Source organism: Anomalospiza imberbis, chromosome 10, assembly GCF_031753505.1.
Source record: "Anomalospiza imberbis isolate Cuckoo-Finch-1a 21T00152 chromosome 10, ASM3175350v1, whole genome shotgun sequence".
Classification (NCBI taxonomy): domain Eukaryota; kingdom Metazoa; phylum Chordata; class Aves; order Passeriformes; family Viduidae; genus Anomalospiza; species Anomalospiza imberbis.
Genome location: NC_089690.1, coordinates 25210124 through 25232421, shown reverse-complemented (window position 1 = coordinate 25232421; position 22298 = coordinate 25210124). Strand labels below are relative to the sequence as shown.

Sequence of the window (22298 nt, the reverse complement as noted above, 5' to 3'; positions counted from 1 at the left end):
TTCTTTTTGGTTCAGCAACTGCCCAGTGCATTCACTGCAAATGGACTTGTAGAGGTGTCCCTCAGAGCAGGAGCTGGAAGTGATGCATTTGGGAAAGTCTCTGGCATAACTTCTTCTGTAGGATCACTGTTAGTGCAAACACTCAGCACCTTTGCAAACTGAGCAAGTGTGCTACAGAATCAGAAAAATAAAGAGTAAGCACACTCAGTTACATTTTAATGTATGATATATGCTACACATACCACTGTGTTTTTAAAAAACTTTATTGAACCACTGGTTTCTTTTGTTTGAATATAGAAAATCACCTTTTGCTGCTTTCCCATCACACCATAAAGTGACTTGTAGATATCATGCAACGAGTAATCCTGGAGTTGAAAAGTGTTTTCAAAGGGAGAGCCTGGATGCAACAGCTCAGTTAAGCCCTGTGTGTGATTGCAAACTTTTCCTAGTTGGTTCTGCTCATGAGTAGCACAGCAATTGCTGCAATTTTTCACATAGGGAAAACAGGGACGTTCAACCCCTTTAGCTCCAGTCCTGCTGTGGGAACAACCCTTCATGTCCACCAATTTAAAGTTTTTTCCCTGTATTCATGGCTCTTGCCAGCAGATCAGCAATTTTTATTGCAACTCATCTGGGGACACATCACTGCAGCTTCTTAATGCCACGAGTTTCGTGGTGCTTTCACTAACAGAGGATGGAACAAACAGTGGCACAGCTCCTCTGTTTGGGGCCAGGCTGCTGAGCAGCTCCTGGCCTCGTCTGCTGGACACCAAATTTTTCATGCACATGGCTGTAATCTCTCTTCTCCAAGAGACTGCAGGAAAAGGCAGATGAGCCCTAAGCAAGTATAAATTAATGCTGACATTTGCTGGAATAATGTACTCTCTCGAGCCTCTGCATCTGTGACGCAAATAGAGGCTGCTGGCGACACGAGTTTATATGCAACTTTCTGCTAAATCAGAGCATCATCTGCACAAATCAAGCACTTGGGAGACATCCTGAGATTTGTGATGGTCCCTAGAGCCATAGCTGGGTTCTGAGCCATCTATTCTCACTGACTGCTGAGATTCCTTACAGGCAATTTTTAGTGACAGAACTGAGGACAAATCCCACCCGTATTTCACAAAGTAACAGACAAGTTTTGTTTGACTTTGAAGTACAGATTACTCAGTGCTGATAGCACTACCTATTCAACACTGCTCATTTTCTTTCTTCAAAACCAAATCCAAGGCGGGTTATAAGTGAGTTTCTGCCATGCACAGTCAATCTGAGACAAATGTGGACCCCAAGGCACATTATCCCAAGTTCTTCACACAGTTGGAGAGTTGAATGAATCAGGATTTTCTACCTGTGGCAAACTGTGTGTGTGTGAGAGCCAAGACTCCTCAAAACCAGTGCAAAGCTCCTGTGGCCCCAGAGAGCTTTGGGATAGGTCTGCTGTGGCCTGGTGTCCTGTACAAGTTCATCTCCGAGCATGCAGAGACAAGGGCTGGTGCCATGCTGTGACTCTTAAGGATAACACCCACGTTCTGCAGAACCTTTGCCCTCCAAGTCAGCAGTTCCAGCTCACTGGGAGGACCTCAGCCAGAAGCTGAGGGTGTCAATGTTTTCTTAATAGGGTTTCTATACCTTCCATCAAACAATGTATTAACCACAGCTCTTCTCAATGACTGAAGTCAGCATGCAAGAATTTAGCCCTTTAAGCTATGACTTAGGGGCATAGATCTATCCAAAATAAAGCCTTAAAAGTCATCAATAAACTGAATACTAGGACTAGGTATAGACTCACAACCAGAATTTGCACTTAAAAATGCTGATATGAGGCAAGCTGCTTTGTCAAGGAAAACACAGAGTATGAGCAGGGGGTTTTTTTTAGCTCTGATATACCACTTAAGCTGTGGCATGCTTCATTTGCTGAAATGGAATATAATATGTCTTTGTATTGAATTATACTTGGGTTGGTTATTAAATGAAAACTATTATTCCATTATAGCCATAAGAAATGGGAGTGCTGCATATGGCTATGTGCAATCCATTAACTGGCTTATGGAGCCCCAGACCCTTCAGAGACCATTACAAATCCATTCCATGGCCCTCTCTGCCAGATTTTACACTCTGATATCTGCACTCGAGGCAGGAGGCATAAGGCTCTGTAGAACCACTATTAATCAGCCTTTATACACTGTTTGTGCCAGCACAGACAAAGAATATTCCAAGCTTAAACCTATTTCTCATGTATTAAAGCTATTCCTCATGTGCTGTTTTTGAGGTGAGTGTGTGATGCACGGATACAGCTTCCCTGTTCCAGGCTGATGTGCAAACCAAAGTACATCAGGCTGAAGAGTTCACAAGCAGCTCATCTGCACCAATGCCCATCTGAACCCGCCTCTTGCAAGGCAGTCATTAACAATACAATAATTAACAAAACAAGGCAATAGTCTTGCCTTACGGGGATATCTTCCAAGGGCACAAAGTGAGAATAAAAAGGAGAGTTGCCTTAATTGTCTAATAGACAATCTTCCTTAAAATTCCTTCTGGTGGCTGGGGTTTTTTTATGCAGAACTCTATTTTCTGTGTACAGAATCTTTAATATTAGAGTTATTTACAATGATTCAGCAAGATCATTTGTTTTTGCAATGTTCTTTGAAACAATATGATCATCCAGCTATGAGTCTGCATGGTTTGTGTTTAAAAAAGGTCAAGCTTACAGTGTGAAATCGATCTTTTGTAATTTCCTTTGTATCATCTGTCGTGGGAGCGCAGCTTGGATTTAAAAGACACCAAGTCAATGACTCCAACAAAGATGCTAGTTGAAAGCAAAAGTTTGATGCAAGTTTTACCTAGGGATGTTTCGCTACCCAAAACGAGTCTTTCCTTTTGGTTTTATTTGGCTACATGAATTTTCCAAGCTGCCTGATGCAATCAGTTCTCTCCTTTCTCCATTATCCACGGCACACTCACCAACTCAACATCAGTACTCCAACTTTTACCTGGAAATAGTGATGACAGAAGGAGCTATTGGCTCTCTGTGAGTCTGGACAGGACTGGTGAACATGTTGATACAGAAGTCCCACAGAAAATTGTTTGTCACCAAAGCCAAAGGGGGAAATGTTCCTGTGAGTTGCAAGTATCCAGAAACCTCATACACAGCAGCATCCAGCCCAGGAGAGCACGGGAGGGAGCCCCTGGTAAAGGTGGTGACATGGAGACAACAAAGCCAAGCTGCTGTAAATGGAGCCCTGGCTCTTTTTGACCCCATTCAAGGCAGAACTGAACATCTCTTTGCTGATGTTCAGAGGATGTTTCTTACTAACATGTAAGAGAGAGGAAAATGCAGGGAAATGCTCAAGGAAGAGCCAAACAGGAATAGTGAGGTGCTTGGAGAGCAGTGGTATCGACAGCCCGGTGTGTTAGCATCCCACTGGCAGAGCTTTGAAATATGCCTTTACTTAACACACACACAGTCTTATGTATTTAGTACATTTCTGGCAATAGAGTGAAAGCTGATGTGCTAAAAATGCATGACTCATGCAGGCTGTTAGATTTCATTTCCTCCTGAGGAAAGACAACTGCTCTTGTCTTTGTCGTAGGGCCAACATTTTGGGTAATCTACCTTTGACACTTATAGCCCTAAGCCAGTTGGGATTTCTCCCTGGGCCAATTCCCAGTCCCTCTTCCAAACAGAACAAATGCAAAAAGCTGATGCAATTCCTCAAAAGCGTGAGGTGGCTGTACAATGGGTGTGGGCTGCCTCAGCAAGGCAGTAATTAATTGTCTAATTAGCTGTTCTGAATCACTACCACTGCACACAGGGATCCACAGGTGAGCTGTGACAACAAAACATCTTTTTGGCAAGCCTGTTATGATCTGTCATAGCTCAGCACAGGAGTTGAGACAGCCCCACCTCTGAGATATCCAATCTACTTTACAGGAACGAGCTCTGAACTACAGGAGACAGGAACCCAAGGGACTTTTTTTCATATTTTTGTTCACCTATTGTTGCCAGGCTCAGAGTTATTTCAAATTACGCTGCACTCCACCACCAGGAATTTTCCTATGGACTTCTTTCTTCATTCAGTACATTCATTCAGAGGAGCTGAGAGCAGATGCTTACATAGAGGTGATAGAAGAGAGAAACCTGCCCAACTTGGCAGCATCTAGGAGCATCTGGTAGCAATAACACATCAGAGGTTGCTATTTGACTTAGAGAAACTCTGTTCCTAATGCAACAGAAAACCCTTCCCACAACTGGCAACAAGAACTTGACAAATTCCTTTTTGTTCTGTTTTTCCCACAATTTTCAATACCACGCCAAGCTTGTGGCCAGAAGGGATCCTTCTTTCTGTATCTCATCAGCAGGGCACTTGCCTTTTATGTTTTCTTTTTTTCTCCTTAGCACCAGTGCTTTTGAAGAAAGGAGAACAGCCAAAAATATCCTGAAACTGTTCTCAAGGGAAGCATCTTGCTGGAAAGAGGAATGGGAGATAATCCACCCTGCTAACTGATGTTCATGGAAAACATGCTCCTTCTAGGCATTTAAGGTCCTCCTGATGTCCAATCAGTTCAGGCTTTCAAGCCCCTTCCTAGAAACTCCTGAAAAATCGAAATGTATTTTTGAATCCTGAGGCTAAAAATTCAGTGAGCTACAATCATGTCCACTCCAAATTCTTCTGATTGAAGAATTTCTTTTATTAGGAAAATTCCACTCTATTGATACCTCAGTTCACCCATGAGAAAACAGGCACGAAGCACTTTTTAGGTGCTACATTCCTTCATAGGACAAGTACAAAAGCATTCTTTACGTGAAGCTGCCTGCACTGAATATTTTTTCCTCATTTTATTTCCTTTCTGGAAAGACACCTTTTCCCCTGTCCTTGTTTCATACCAAAGGGAAGATGAACATCTACAGACATTTACAATCAGGACTTCCACAGCTGTTCACTGGAACAGGGAAATCATACAGACAACTCCCTCCTGTGCCCCTTGTTGCAGCAGGATAAATCTGCATTCCCCTGCTGCAAGGACAGGGGAGTTCACTGAAGCTGAGCCAACACAACGATCTCTCATCCTCTCTGTCTGACTGCACGGAAAAGAAAACCTGCTTTGGTAGAGCACAGGGGGCTTGGAGGTGTCAGCAAGGGCCAGGCATCAGTGGAATTGCAATTAGCTGACAGAAATGGGCTCACAAGGGCTGCCCCTGGGGTTCAGGAGCTGCCCTCTTCAGAGGGAGCCTCTCTCTGTTAGGAGGCACCCTGCAGAAAAAGGCACTGTCACTAATTTAGAATTCCACCTGAAAAAGGGCAGGAATTTCATAGAAAATGTGAATTTCATAAATTGTAAGATTTCAGCAAGTTGGGGCAAATCTCCAGAGGAGGTAAAACTTCAAATAGAAACATAAAACTGACTATTAAAGGCAAAGGCAGATCAAAGTATTTCATATGGAGAAAGAAAAAAAACCCAAGCTGTAAAACCTTGTATCTTCTGAGGAGCACAGTCCTCTGTCAGTTATGGCAACACCTGGAGGATGCATTTGCCCCTCAACACTTCTTGACTAAGGAATCATTTGGATCAGATCATTTTTGGGAGGGTAATTCCTCTGTGCAGTGACAGGGTCTGGCCTCAGCCATCAATCCCCTGCACTGCCAGCTGAATGCCAGGGTCTGTACCAACAAAAGCAGAACTGGACTAGAGCCAAAGCTCCTGGTACTACAAACTTCACATTTTAAACATGGTATTTTAGTACTTCAACAAGAAGGCAGATTTTCCCCCAGTTAAAAAAAAAAAAAATAAAAAAAGCAGCAGTGTCTCTGGCTGGATGCTATGCACAAATTCTTGAGCATTTCCCATTTTTACAGAACATCTCTGGTTTCTATTTGTTTCTTTTCACTTTTTTGGTAGTTAAATTTTTTTCCTTTTTTAAGCCAAACCCTCTCTCTCCAGATGACAAAACACTCTAGCTAATGAAATGAAAATGATATATAAGAAAAGAAACCTCCATTCAGAAGAGTTATTCCAAGTGGTTGGTGAAAGGCATTCTGATATAGTAAACACATGTTAGAAAAAGAACAGAATTTCTGCTTATAAAAAGACAGTTCTCAAGTGTTAACCATTAATTTCAAATTAAATCAGCCTAACAATGTTCTAAGGTAGCAATATAGCTATGTAATTTCCCCATTAGGTTTAGTAAGTCCTTTTGTGGGCACCAAGATGACGTAAAGCACATGATATACAAATAAATCAGAAAAAAAAAAGAACTACTGGATATTTACTTTCATAATTTCTCTGAGGACACTGAAATTTCTCATTAAAAGAGGGCCTGGCTGCAAAGAACAAATCCATATAACAAATTAATATACTGGTGATGAAACATGTGGAATATATACAGCAGGATTATAAATATGGATTTTATGCATCACTATACAGAACATGCAGTGAAATCTCCTCTTCCCACAAATGTAATAAAGGAATAAACATGTTGCAGGAATAGATTTATTGCACAAAGTTCCATATTTAAGAGGTCTCCTGAGCTGTGTTATATGCTAGGTAGGCTCTGATTGATAGCAGCTTCCAGCACAGGCCCCTTTATCCCCTACCATATCTCCCTGGCAAAGCTACAAATTTTTTTTCCCTCTTTGTCTTTTTCTTCCATTCAGTGACAGTTAAAACTCTCTTAAACAATGACAAAGTTTCTGTAAACCCTTTCTCATATTAAAAAGGCTATACCCTACTAAATTTCTAAGCCATCCTTGCTCACGAAGCGTTCTTTGACTCCATCCACCAGTAAAGGAATCCCACAGGACGGGAGAGACCTGAACAGTCTTTTGAAAACTGCCTTGTGTGCAAGGAATCCCAGAGCAGCCTCTGACCCTTCCCATCAAAAGCCATGGGAATTTCCTTACCAAGTGACACAAGCCACTGCAGATCATCCTGTTTTCCTCAGAAGAAAAGAGGCACTGCCATTTAACAGAGAGCTGCACAGTGTGCATCCTGTCCTGAGGAAGAAGGAACATCCCTCTGCAGCTGTGGCTGAAGCTCACCTGGCAGATCCATCAGGAAAAACGGCAAGGAAGAGATGATCAGCCCTGGGCCACTGTTTTTAAAGAAAATCCCCCTTTTGAAACTGATGAAAGATAAGTCAGTGCTATCTGAACAGGGTTGTGCTCTGGGTTTTGTGTTATTTTGACATGTGATTGTCAAATCAATCTGCAGTGCACCTTCGTTGATAGGATGAGCTTGTTTACTAACATAAAAACTAAAGTCTGTCTGACACCTGCATTTATGCTCACTGAGGACCCTGTTACTGGCTTTGGAACCATTTCTGCTGCTTGCAAGGCTGAGCATAAATCCCTGGGCCTGCAGAGTGGACAAATGCACTCACAGCAGCTTCCAGACACACTGGACCAATTTATTCACCAGTCCAAACCAAAACCTGTTCTAACTTCATTGAATCAGCCTCACTTCCTTTGAAGATAGCAGTCTTATGCCAGACCTTGGTAACTGAACATCATTTGTTTGTTGTTTGCATTGAAATGAAGTGCTAACTAGTACATCTCCTGTTAAGGAAAGAGTGGCATTGAGTAATTCTAATCAGTTCCTTTATGAGAAAGTCTGTTTCCCTTCTGCCCATGTTTGCTGTCTGCATGCTAATTCACCCCTGCTTAAACACACAGTGTTGTCACCACTTATCCAAGTAAATCCAGATTTTTTTTTTTATTATTATTAAACCACATTAAGACAGGTGCAGCAAATGATTTATTCATCTGGATTGGATTGTTCCTGAGACAGGGACATCCACAAACACCATCATAATTCAGTGTAAAATATGCGCTTGCTTTAGCTACACTGTTCAATTACTGATTCCCTGCATTTCTAACAGTTTTTATATATTCTGTCTCCTCTATCTTGGGCAATGTGCTGCCATTTACAAAATTCACTAGAGGAAACCTATGGCCTACTGCCCTACATTAAAGCCCTGCTAATTAATTACAGATATTCTTCCAGGAGTGTGTTCTGGATCAATGAGAGGAAAAAAAACGTGTCCCATACTTCCCCTTTGTTTTTCCATTTCTACACCACATCTAATGGCTCTTGTATTGAAACCCTATGCTGAATGTAATGAGATGCAAGACTCTTCTGCATCCATGGTTACTATTTACTAACAAAACTGATGATGTCAGGAATTTAATTAGGTTGTTTCTAGCACAGAGATTTTAAACCATGAAATCATTAAAGTGTCTAATCTTTTCTTTGTTTGCATTTTATAAAAAAGTAAACCCCAAACTAAACACCATCCCTGTCACAGAGAGCTAAGCTTCTCAGGGTTTGCCAGGCATAACAAACTAACAGGTTTAGGAGTAATTAACACAAGCTAGTCCACACACTATTATTATTTCAAACTACACCACAGCAGCACTGCTGGGCTTCGAGATAGTACCAGTGTTTTTATTACAAATCAAGATTTATAACTTGGCTGTAAAAATGAGCTTCAGGCTAAAATTGGGCATACGTGCTCCAGGAATTTGTTTTTAACACCAGAATTGTTAGAATCCTGCATAGAGTTGGGATATGCTGGGATCCCACTACAGAGAGAAGTGGGTGCAGGGGCTGTGGAAATATCCCATGTCTCCATCTAATCCCTTCCAGGGGAGCCCTCCCCTGCCTGCCCCACTGCCAGGGGCTGGGCAGCCTTCATCAGAGCTTGGCACCAGAGAGGCTCCAGCCCAGAGGTCAGGGGATGGAAGGACACAGATCTCCTCACACTGCTGCCCTGGCAGAGCCTTTCCAAGGTCCAGCAGTTTCTTAGGGAGCCAGTAATGAGGCCACCAAGCACAAGGCAGCCAGGTCCAGGAATGCACCTGTGATCTGAGCAAGGTTCACTTTCAGGGTGTGATAAAGTGAACGGCAGTCACCCACCCACGTGCTTGTTTATTCTGGTTTTGGGGTTTTTTTATGCTGGTCAAACCCTTACAGCCCTCAGAGATCCTTCAGGAGGAAGAGCCCCCTGCCATGGCGCCGCTGCCACAACAGCTCCACGGTAAAGGCACAAGGGTGGGAGCACACAGAGCACCTCCCACCCTGCCAGCTCAGCTCACAAACCTGGAGCTCAAACTTCTGCCAGCTCAGCTCACACTTGGGACCCACAACACTCCCAGGTGGGATGAGCAGGGGGAGCTGTGCAGCAGAGGTGCAGCCTGTGTTCAACCAGGGACAGAGACCACAGGATTGCCAACAAGCAAGACAGTACAGGTAGCTGATACCTGTTACCTTCTCTGCTCTAATCTAAAGGAGAGCAGCGCTGAGCATGGGCCTTGGCCCTGCTTTCATACACTAACACACCTGCAACCCAACGGAATCAGGAAAAATTCTTCCCGGAGCAAGACCTAATTGAAAAAATTAACACTAATGTTTTTTGCAGGATATCAAGGTAGTTTCCACTGGCTGCTCTGAAGGTGGGCTGGAAATGCTGCTCTTCCCCACCAGCATCATACTCATACCAAACTCTGGGCCACCTGTGATGTGTCCTGCTTGCGCTGCTCCACAGCTGAGTGGCTGTGCATTCATCTCCTCTGCAGAAACCCACGCTGCACAATGCAGCAAGAAATTAATATTTATTGCATGATATCAAGGCAGTTTCCACTGATGCCTAGAGAGGCTGCCTGGAACACAGCTAGACAGAGTTAAAGGAATAAAGGAGGGATTTATGAAAAGGCCTTCAAAGGATTCACCTTGGGTAGTGCAAGAGCCCGGCCAGGGCTCCACCCAAGATGGACCCAGGGTCAGGAGTTTTCACACTTTTATAAGTTTTGGTCCATTTCCATATTGGCGTTAATTGTCCAATTACAGCTCCAGGTTATGCAGTCCCGTCCTCCCAGATTGCTCTCCACAGCTTGCTGCTGTTTGTAGTTTTTGGGTCTGAAGCTGTAATGCTGTCCTTGGTTCTGGGGCTGGAAAAGGATTGTTCTGTGTGCCTGAACTGAGAGGAGAACTGCTAAAACTTCATATGAAGTTCAGAAGCTGGAAAATATCAAAGTTAAACTTAAGGCATCACCACCGGCTGCTCTGAAGGTGGGCTGGAAATGCTGCTCACGCCCCTGTAAACCCTGGGCCACCTGTGATGTGTCCTGCACAGCTGAGTGGCCGTGTGTTCATCTCCTCTGCAGGAAAGCCACAATGCAGCCAGGGTCCCCCAAGGAGGCCACTGCAGCACAGACAAGTGACAAACGTGAGGATTACTGTAATGCCCTTGGGAGAATTAGAGCACGCCAGGAAAACTCAGCCCCGTTCATCTCTACAAAAGGGATAAAACTGTTCTTATCACTATTACCACCAAAGCTTCTTAATGTACAAAGCCAGAGGTATCCTGTCAAAAAGCAGTAGGATATCAGACAAACTAAAGAACTCCATTAAACCCAAATTTCCCAGAGTCATGTTTCTAGAGTTTTGACAGCTTCCTCTTTGTCATCAGGAATAGAAACCTCATGAAAGCGCCTGAAGTTCTAAGTGACAGGAATGTGATCACACTTAAGAGTAAAAAAAAAAAAAAAAAGTTAAAGAATCAAAGGTATAACTTCAAAAGAAAAATAGGCTAGAAGTCAAACTCAAATCAACACATGGAACATGGAATTGCTAAAGGCCCCAAATAAGCATTTTCCTGAGCAAATCCTTTTGAACAGAAAGCTGTTGAAAGGTAGATTGGAAGAAGATCATTGCATTGGAGAATGAGATAGTGGTTTGGTTTTGTCATGTAAGATAAAAGCAACTCGGATTTACTGCTGCTTCACATAACAAGATTCTCATGAAATTCAAGATAAACATTGAAGAGGATTGCAGTGGGGTAAGAGAGTTTTTACTTTTGAATTATTAAACTTCTCCTAACAAATGCTGTGGCGGTTTGGTGAAAGCCTTTTGCTAATCTTAGCAAATTATTTTGCTTGTAGAAGAAACCAGAACCTGAGGTTTCTTCAGTTCAAACTCACTTGTTTTCTGTATTATATCCTAAACTTTCATTTGAAGATTGGAGTATTTAACAGAGGTTTTTTTCAAGTTGTTGTTTTGGGGTTTTTTTACATTTACAGCTTTGAAAATGAGACTTCAATGAAGTCTTCAGTTGAAGTTCATCATACTTGATTTTTGAATCATGAGAAGTATTGGTGGAAATAAACTAAACCAAAGGTGTGATCATCCCACATCCCAGAAAGACTGCATGGGTGCACCTGAATAACCTGAATTAGTATGTCAGGAGTGCTTATACACCTGAGTTTGGACCAGCCTGTCTCCTCAAGTCCCTCTGTGTGAACGATTTGTGAAGCCAGTTCTGCTGCTCAGAGCTCTGAAGACAGAGCCCATCTCCGCAGAGCTCGGTGTCTAAGCCAGTTGTAAAGGCCAGTCCCTGACAAACCCAAAATCCTTTCATGCAATTTCTTCCCAGGCTTGCACCAGTCCTCCAGAACCAGGAACAATCTGTTCCTGTGAAAGGCAGGAGGGACAGCTGAGGGGACATTCGGGCAGAGGCCCTGCACCTTCAGGTCCCCTGCAGGCGCAGAAGGAGCCTGTGCCAGCCATGCCCAGCCACGCTGCCCTGCGGGGGGAAAGCTTTTCCAGCAGTGGAACAGGGCCACACACAGGGGACACACACACAGACAGGGTGGCACACACACAGACAGGGGACACACACACAGAGACAGGGGACACACACACAGACAGGGTGGCACACTGACACACACAGGGGACACACACAGAGACAGGGTGGCACACACACAGACAGGGGACACACACACAGACAGGGGACACACACACAGACAGGGTGGCACACACACAGACAGGGGACACACACACAGACAGGGGACACACACACAGACAGGGTGGCACACACACAGACAGGGTGGCACACACACAGAGACAAGGTGGCACACACACACAGACAGGGTGGCACACACACAGAGACAGGGTGGCACACACACAGACAGGGTGGCACACACACAGAGACAAGGTGGCACACACACACAGACAGGGTGGCACACACACAGAGACAGGGTGGCACACACACAGACAGGGTGGCACACACACACACACAGAGACAGGGTGGCACACACACAGACAGGGGACACACACAGACAGGGGACACACACACAGACAGGGGACACACACACAGACAGGGGACACACACACAGACAGGGTGGCACACACACAGAGACAAGGTGGCACACACACAGAGACAGGGGACACACACAGAGACAGGGGACACACACACAGACAGGGGACACACACACAGACAGGGTGGCACACACACAGACAGGGGACACACACACAGAGACAGGGGACACACACACAGACAGGGTGGCACACACAGAGACAGGGGACACACACACAGACAGGGGACACACACACAGAGACAGGGGACACACACACAGACAGGGTGGCACACACAGAGACAGGGGACACACACACAGACAGGGGACACACACACAGACAGGGGACACACACACAGAGACAGGGTGGCACACTGACACACACAGGGGACACACACACAGACAGGGTGGCACACTGACACACACAGGGGACACACACACAGACAGGGTGGCACACACAGAGACAGGGGACACACACACAGAGACAAGGTGGCACACACAGAGACAGGGTGGCACACTGACACACACAGGGGACACACACAGACAGGGTGGCACACACAGAGACAGGGTGGCACACACACAGAGACAGGGTGGCACACACACAGAGACAGGGGACACACACACACATACAGACAGGCTGGCACACACACACACAGAGGGTCACACACACAGAGGGTCACACTGACACAGGGTGGCACACACACCCCACACTCCTGGAACAGCTCTGCACAGCATTTTGCCATTCAGATGCTGCTTCCCCCTTTTTTCCAAGGCAAGGCTCCCAAGCTGCACCAAGGGGACTCCTGTTTGTCACCATCTGTGCATGGGGCCACAGCAGGGCTCTAACCCAGAGCTTTCTCACTCCAGCAGTGCAGCCACCAAGGTGCTCTAAGGACAGCTGGAAGAATCTGCAGACAAAAACTTGGCAGCAAGCACTTCTCCAGACATGCTTTAGGTAAAGAGATGCCTCATTGCTCAGAAGTCACCTTAGAGCAGCAGAGGGGACACTGAAGATGGATCTGAGTGAGTAGCTATTACTTAAGTGAATGACAAAGGCTGTTCTAACTGAGCATTTAATTACTTTGACCTTGTAATAAAAAACATCCCTTTATATTTGTTCCAGGTTTGCATAATCAGTTTCTTTCCTCTTTGATCACTTAACCACATGCAATTCTCCTGCACAGAGCTTTGCTATTGTTCCCATCAGACTCCAAAATGCCACTGTGCGCTGTTATTGCACAAAAAGCAGAAACAGCAAGTTTGGGCATTCTGCCATTGCCATTTCACTTATTTTCATCTTAAGTGCAAAATGTTCTTTGTTTGGCAAAGAATAAGATGCGTGTGTCACGGTGGGGAGGGCAAAAATATGAGCTCAAAGTCAAGCAGGGTGCATTGTGCTCACCATGCTGTGTTTTTGTGGGCTGAAAGTCACCCATGATCAGTGGATCCAAAACTCACCATGGAAAAAAATAAAATAAATAATAAGCAAAGTAAAAACCCTTGGGAAAATCTCCCAGCATCACCTCAATACATACAGATAGTGAAGAATTACCCTGGTCTTTATTTACTATTGGAGACTGATCTTTTGAGCACTGGTTTTGTCAAAGGACAGAGGAGCAGGCAGAGCAAAAGGGAGTTAACAGAAAGAAAAGTATAGCTTTCAGCACGCCTGTGATACTTTCTGCCTTCCACCAGAAAAATTAGGATGAACACAGGTAAAAGTATAGGAAGATGCAGAAGGGTCAACAAAGAGAAATGGCTTGAATCTGTGGCAGCTGGAAGGTCCTTAAAATGGCTGCTTAGTTGATGTGTTCCAAAGCCAAGGTGCAGGGCAAGGGCCTGAAGCCAAAAGGGAAGAACACAGCTTGTCCCAGCAAGCAGGAATTGAATTCTCCAAGCTTCCCCTGGTGCTGAGCCCCAGGAAGAGGTGGTAAGCGTAAAAATGCTGCAGATGCACAACAAACCAAGTCTGAGTGATTTAAATACTTCTTCCACTGGAATGATGGCACTAGGGAAGGCAGATCATAGTTTCAGAAAGGAGGCAAAGCAGCTGCAATTCATTTCAGCAGCAAAGAATCAGTAGCAAGAGCAAAACAAAGAAATACATTTGTGTAAGTGAGGAGTCTCTGGGGAGGCAGTGGTAACACGGCCCAACTGTTGCGCAGAAGAGATAAGACTGATCTGGAAATTCATCCTAGGAAGATCCTAAATGAACAGAACTTCTACAATATGGCCTAAACAGGAGCCTTAGAATAATCTGGAAAAAAAAAAAAAAACCCTTTTTAATTGTTATTTGGTAGGACATTCTCTAATTCATCAGTAGAAGTTAATCGCCATTAGCAGTCACTGCCAACTATTTCAGCTAAAGATTATCAGTCCCATCTGCCAAGACACAAAACTGAAGTACCAAAACTAACATCCAAGCCTGGAATATATGAGATCTGCATTCAGTTTGTGGCACAGCAACAGACCTGAGGGCCCATTTCAAAGAGAGAAGCAAGGAACAGATAAGGGTAGAAGAGTATCTTCTGCTATGACACACATTGTCACAAAATGTTGTTTTAGTTTAACCCTTTAAATCAGACCTCAGTGAGAATTTTAGTAGTTATAGAAAGCTAGGTGTCATCACAAAGCATTGCTTCAGTTCTGTGGCACTTTTTGCCTGTTTGTGAACTGAGATGACAGGTAACAGTTCTTGCCATCCTGCTCCTTTCTCACCAGACTTTGCAGCACAAGCTCTGTTCCTGGCCCTCAGATCACAGTCCAGTGCCTGGGACAAAAGGGCTCAGAACTCATCTCAGATCATCAGTAACACCCACATGATAGGCATCAGTAAGATAACCCACAAAACCAGCCTCTAGGAAGTGTGTAGCTGTACAAGAAAGCCTAAAAACAACACCCCTTCTGCCAAAATGCAGAGAACTGTTTAGCCACTAATGGGACTGCTGCTCCTAGTGATTAATTTTAAAAAAATTGTTTTACGATCTAAAATTGGTTCATACATGAAGTGTGTTGGAGGCCACGCCCTGGGAAACTGTGTTCTCCTTTTCTACTGTAAGGAAAGGCTGTTCTGTCAGCAGCCTGACGGCAAACTGTCCTCCAGGGCTGAACTGCTGCCATCTCTTGTGGACTGTGCTTGGAGAAAGGCAAGGCAGAGCTCACAGGGTGCTTCACAGAGGCAGCATCTGCAAGCACTGCTGTTGGAGAGCACTGCCTTTGACCTGGGGCTGTGGAGAAGCTTCCAAAATTGAACTGAATTCCAGAACTGGGATTGTGGGTGTGGAGTTTGAATAGAAGTGTGTGATATCACAGGGGGAAAACTCACACTTTAAGGGTTTAGAATACAGTAATATCTATAAAGCAAAAGATGGAGGTTGCAGGGCAGAGACTGCTCCTTCTTCTTCACCTTCTTCTCCATGGGTTTGGGTGGTTTTGTGTAATTGGGTAAAAAAAGTCTGATTGTGGACTTCAAGGGATTAGTTACTGGGTTAAAAATGAAACTAATTTAGGTGTCATTTCTTAATTGGATAGTTTTGCCTTAAAAGGCCTTGTGACAAAAGACAGTTGGCCATTTTGTGCCTTGTTAGTGAAGAAGTGCAGAACTCACTGCTGTGAGACTGTAACATTGATAATAAATAATAAAATACAGTCCAAACACGAGCTATCAGCGAGTCCCTTCAATCCCAGCCTCAAGAGAGGTAGAAAAAAGAAGCCAAAAACCAGCAGACTGCCACTCATACCTGTTATGGTTTGGAATAGGAGGAAAATTTAGGGAAGTGATATAGTTTTTAATGTCATTGACAGTCTGTTGAACTATTGAGGAGCTGGATACGCTCCAACCACAAGAAAACTGTTTTTTCCTCTTGTAAAAAAGTCTCCATAACCTTAACAAGAAAGACTTCTCTCCCTGAACAAAGACTATTTTAAAAGTAGTAAACTAACTAAAAGTTTTAGGCTTTGCTTCTTTACATTGTCAGTAAGAAAGAAAAGGTTGTGGGGGAGCAGGAATGTTCTAAAGGGCTTTTTTTTTCCCCTCTTTTTCTTTTAGTTGCCTTTAATAACATTTTCTTTATATCCTTTTAAAGTCATAAACCTACTTTACCTTTTCTCCTAATCCTGTCTCATAGCAAAAAATAAGTACATTAATAATTAGCCAACACTAAAACGTACCATACTCATTAATGCATTAATTCAAAAGATGTGAAAATTGAAAAATCTGAAATTAGCTAATCAAAACCACTACACAAAATTCATATTTCTGCCCAATTTCAAATTAAAACTGACACAATACCTAAAAATTTCCTAAAGATATCTAATGTTAAGTGTAAAGTATTTGAAATTTTTAGGAACAGGAACAGTTTGAAGTTCATCTTGTTTTTTAGTTCTGCTACAGATCATCACACTGAAGGTCTCTCTGGGCCTCTGTGTTCATTTAAAAATAGGAATAAAATGCCTCCAGCCACATATTTTTAGGCCATAAAACCTCTGTGTTACACACCTGAGTTACTGTCCAGTGTGAGAAAGATGCTCAGCCCTGCAAATGGAAGGGTGAAATAACACATTTTTTGAAACATCCATCCCTCTCAAAGTTTGTCCAAAGAGTTTCCAGAAACAATGAGCTATTTCAGTCACAGAATCATGAGGGTTGGAAGGGACCTCTGGAGGTTGTCCAGTCCATCCCCCTGCCAAGGCAGGGTCACCTGGAGCACAGGAACACATCCAGGTGAGCTTTGAATACCTTTACAAATCAATCCTTTATATTAGAATGCATCAAAACAGATGAAAGTGAAGAAGAGAGAGTCATTTTTCTAGCAAGAAGGCATTGAGTTTCTGTGAGGTTCTCTGAAGAACTGAGACAAACATGAATTGCTTCTCCCTGTAATGTAGCACTTATTCCTTGCCCCTTGATCAAGAGAGTGGACTTTCCACAGGTCCTAATTTCACTAACAAAAACAGTTCCACATCACACCTTGCACAGGCTACTTTCAGGTAAAAACAGAGTGCAAAATAAGTAGATATAAGATTAAAAAAAATATGAAGCAAAGATTGTTTAAAGCTTGTCCTTTTTTTCTTCAATCACACTGTGATTGCTGCACTCATTCTGAGGCTCTCTATGCTGTGATGTTTACTGCATGCCTAAATGCTTCCTTGGTTACAGCCCCCCACTGAATACAGGGAAATGGGATGGCTCCGGGCTGCAGGGCTGACCACAGCCCCCACGCCTGCTGCTGGGCAAGAGCTCCCAGAACTGCAAAGGCAGCCTCAGTTTCTCTAGCTTGATTGCACTGGATGGGGCTGGCAGTGGAGATTCAATATTCTATGGACTGCACTGGATGGGGCTGGCAGTGGAGATTCAATATTCTATGGACTGCACTGGATGGGGCTGGCATTAGAGATTCAATATTCTATGGGCTGCACTGGATGGGGCTGGCAGTGGAGATTCAATATTCTATTAGGTGCACTGGATGGGGCTGGCAGTGGAGATTCAATATTCTATGGACTGCACTGGATGGGGCTGGCAGTGGAGATTCAATATTCTATTAGGTGCACTGGATGGGGCTGGCAGTGGAGATTCAATATTCTATGGGCTGCACTGGATGGGGCTGGCAGTGGAGATTCAATATTCTATGGGCTGCACTGGATGGGGCTGGCAGTGGAGATTCAATATTCTATGGGCTGCACTGGATGGGGCTGGCAGTGGAGATTCAATATTCTATGGACTGCACTGGATGGGGCTGGCAGTGGAGATTCAATATTCTATGGGCTGCACTGGATGGGGCTGGCAGTGGAGATTCAATATTCTATGGACTGCACTGGATGGGGCTGGCAGTGGAGATTCAATATTCTATGGGCTGCACTGGATGGGGCTGGCAGTGGAGATTCAATATTCTATTAGGTGCACTGGATGGGGCTGGCAGTGGAGATTCAATATTCTATGGACTGCACTGGATGGGGCTGGCAGTGCAGATTCAATATTCTATTAGGTGCACTGGATGGGGCTGGCAGTGGAGATTCAATATTCTATGGACTGCACTGGATGGGGCTGGCAGTGGAGATTCAATATTCTATTAGGTGCACTGGATGGGGCTGGCAGTGGAGATTCAATATTCTATGGGCTGCACTGGATGGGGCTGGCAGTGGAGATTCAATATTCTATGGGCTGCACTGGATGGGGCTGGCAGTGGAGATTCAGCAGAAGCTCTTGGCCCAAACCCTCTGGGGCAGCTCCTGCAGAGCCTGGTGAGCACCTGCGTGGTGAGAGGCTGCTCTGAACAAGCTGGGCTTACCTTGAGCTGGGAGCACATCCTTGTCATGTGCCCACTGCAGCAGCAGGGCTCTACTCAGTGACACTGATGGCTTCCCATCCCGAACAACAGCAGGGACACAGATCACTGTCCCAGAGTTCCCTGTGTATCCCAGCACGCCAGGTGAGTGAACTAGATTGAGAGCACTTTGTGCTGACTTGAGCACAGTGTGAAGAGCCTGAATTTCAAAAGCTGCTCACAAATTCCATGGCCACATGAATAGGCAAGGACTGTTACTGATTGCTCAAGAGACTTATTTTGCTACCTGCTGAAGTTAAAATGCATGGCAATGGACCCTCTCCCTGGCAGCCCCAATGCTATCCATTTCTTTACCAAACAGGGAGAAAGCAGCCTTGTAAAGCTATCTGTGAAATTTTCCAGTATTCCAACTACAGGGTTACAGGGTCTGCAACCCAGATGGGTTGCTGCTATTCTCAGTGAAATATACTATTAATTAGCTGCTGACAGCACAAACCAGCTCTAAACTGTACAATTGGAGGAGGGTGGGGGAGACATCAAATGTATCTGATCTTCAGGGGACAAGATAGAAAGGTAACAGATGTTGGTGTGCCCTGACCTTGGTCTCATCACTGTTCCTGTAGGACTAAGGTAAATAAAATTTAACAACCCAAGAAAAAAGTGAAAGGGATTCATCTGTAACAGCTCCCAGCTCTGCTCTAGCCTTTTGGCAGATGATAAAAGCAAGGGTTAGGTCCTCGGCGTGAGCAAGTGCAGCTGTACTGAGTGCCAGGTGAAGATCTCCAAGCTCACAGCATGGGCATGACCCAGCAGCAGCACAGCTCTGGCAGGATCACACGTGAGGAAAGGACCTGTCATTCCATCTTCCACTGGTGATGGAAACCACACACTAGGGAGAAATGAGAAGACAGAGTGCCCTAAAGTCATTAAACAGCCCTTGACCCCTGGGTAGCACAGGGCTCTGACACATGCACAGCCTCAAGCCTGGCTCCCTCATGGACAAGGAAATGGCCTGTGCCTCTAACAAGTCAGCCTGGATGGTCAGATACAAATACCACCTCATGCTTCTGTTTCTGAAGTCCATGAAACAAAAACTAGGATTAAAAACAAACAAGCAGCACAGATGACTGCTCAGACTGCAACTGCAGCAGTGACTATCCAATACACAAACCAAACTCTAAGGTACCTGCATATGCTTTGGGCAGGAGCCATGACACAAATCCACAAAGTGTCTAACAGGAAGGACTACCACGACCACAAGAACAGCTGAGAAAAGTGGCTGAAGAATGAGAGAAGAGGCTGAGAAGCAGCACTAGAGGTCTGAGATCAGGGAAGGTAGATATGGGAAGCACTCAAATACCACTCAGTTGGCAAGAATTGTTCTGCTTGTCTGCCAATCCTGGCTTATTTATGATTTCCAAGAAATTAGGCTCATCTCTGGATGCCCAGCACATCAGCAAGTTGAGACCTTCAGAGTGGGCTTTTAAAAGTAGCCATGATCAGACCTGTAAGATTGAGAATAGAAAAGAAAGATAAGAAAATAAGAAAAAGAAGAACAGTGTACTCCTATTGCTCTTTTCCTACCCTCACAAATTCCCTTTCATGTGACTAATCAGACAGAACAGGCACTCCTGGAGCAGGATGTCACAGCTGATGAGTCAGGCAGATTATCAAGCACAATTTGTGCCAGCTGATATCGGGATGAGCCGATGGCTTCTGAAGAGGCTTGGTGTTACTCACATCTGCCCTTCTGTGACACGACTTGTCGTGGGAGAGGAAGGAGCTGAAGGGTTCTTCCCACTGCAGAACCCTCAGCAAGAGAAAAACAAACTCCTTTCTGATCCAAATCCATTCTTCTACTCTCCAGCCTTCTTGCTGACATCCAAATATCCAAAGCTAGGTGCAGGATGAGATCATGTCAGTGATGTCAAGCTGAATGCTACCACATGGGTTAATTGTTTTGCTGTCTCCCACTCAGAGTGGTTTAAATTTCCCACAAGTTCAGCAGTCCAGTTTAAGAAAACAACTATCCCAAACTTTAGACATTAATCTTGGGTGCAATTTCAGTACAATCAATGAGCCACAAAGTGGAAAAAAATGGCAAATTCTTTTATCTCAAACAAGACTAGGGTTATGTGGGCTACAGAGAGAAAAACTGCCTATTTCTTAGAAGTCAAAAATAAAACTCCACCTTTGACAAAGAACACAAACACATAATCCAGTGCAAATGCCACCATTTAAAATGTATTTGTCAACATATCTCACAAAGATCAAGGAAACAGTAATGTTTATGTGCTATCAGTAAATCTTCCAGAATCTCTTTCTTGCCTGAAGTCATGGTCAAACTCAGCTTGTCACAGATATAATCCAAAGGTGCTTGAATTTAGACACTGAGGTTTTTATATATATAAAAACTGAGATCTGCAATCTGCATGTATGGACACAAGAAGGATAAATAGCTTACAGCCATGAACTCTGTGTATGGGTAGAAATGACTAAGGGCTGGACTCAAAATACATATATATATACATATACATACACACACATATGTATTCTATACATATAGCTTATACACAAAGAGTGGGCAGATTCCCTCCTGACCTGGAAGTAAAACACATCTCTAGGAACTAGAAGGATGAAGCCCAGATTTGCAAGGGTATTTAAAGGACTTAAATATACAGGTAAATGCTGAATGGATTTTACAAAAGCTACCTAATATTTGCCTCACTGATAAACAGCCTCCTTTGTTAAGCTGTGCAAATCCCTGGCAGGAATTTACCCATATTTAGCTGCTCCGATGGCTTTATGAATCTGTTTCCTTATCTTCCCCCCCTCCATTACCTGTGTTGGCTCAAAGCCATCAGCTAACTAATAGAACAAATCTGAGTAAAACACCACTCAAAATATAAATAGTGAGAACAACTTGCTAATGGATAAAAAGGAGATTCTTTGAAGAAAATCCAAATGATTAGTGCAGACTGAATAAGCACATAATGAATAAATGGTTAGAAACATCATCAGCACAAGGACAGAGGAGCAGGTGATCATTTCATTACAGAAAAAGGCAAGATCTCAAATTGGCAAAGCTAACTTTGTGTCACATGGCCTCTTCACACATCCATACCATGGAATGATGAAGTACCTACTCACATTCTGCCTGCTCCATCCTCTTCATAACGTTGATATTAAACTTACCACTGTTTCCCACCCATTTGCTGCAACAACCTACCCCCCGCCAAAACCTGCTTTAATGAAATTTCCCTCTAACATCATGACATGGCAGAGCTGACTCATGCTCCTAGGCTGCTGATCTGCTCTAAAAACAGCTCCAAGTTTTCCTCATCCACTCACTTTTCAGGCTGAGGTAGCAGCAGTATGACAGCCTTGACTGATGTCATGGGATTCCCATCTGCAGACACTCAGCTCCTCTGTGAGGAACCCAGATTCATCCTAAGGCAAGCAGGTAAGGAACCAGTGGTACCTTAGGTTTTAAGTGTTTCTGTTCTGTTTTGGTGTGCAGCTTTTGGCTTTATATTAAGTGTTACCAGGATCTTTACACAGGGTGTGAAGACAAAACAATCCTATTCTAGCTGGACACTCAAGGACAATCTCTTCAAACTTGAGGCCCAAAGCACGAACAATGTGAGAAGAGGAGGGTGGGCAAGCAAGCAAGGAGGATGAAACTTCATCATTTGAAGCTATTAATTGGACAGTTAACTCCTATATTGTCTAAATGGACTAAAACCCATAATAATGTGGGATCTCATAACCAAACCCTCTTTTGCTCCCACCTTGGAGCCATCCGGGCAGAGCCACGACTGTGGCTCCAGTCCTGCCAGGGTGTGGCCTTTGAAAGCTCTTCAATAAATCTGCATTTTGTTCCTCT

General features: G+C 44.1%; 1 protein-coding gene across 1 annotated transcript in view; it reads right to left on the bottom strand.

Annotated features, from left to right (window-relative positions):
* The window catches only part of LOC137480262 (glypican-5-like), a 372067-nt gene extending 350193 nt beyond the window's left edge, over nt 1-21874 (bottom strand). The window contains exon 1 of the mRNA XM_068201344.1: nt 21764-21874. The gene's annotated coding sequence lies outside the window, so the exon portion shown is untranslated. The remainder of the gene's footprint in view (nt 1-21763) is intronic.
* Between the last annotated feature and the right edge of the window lie 424 nt (nt 21875-22298).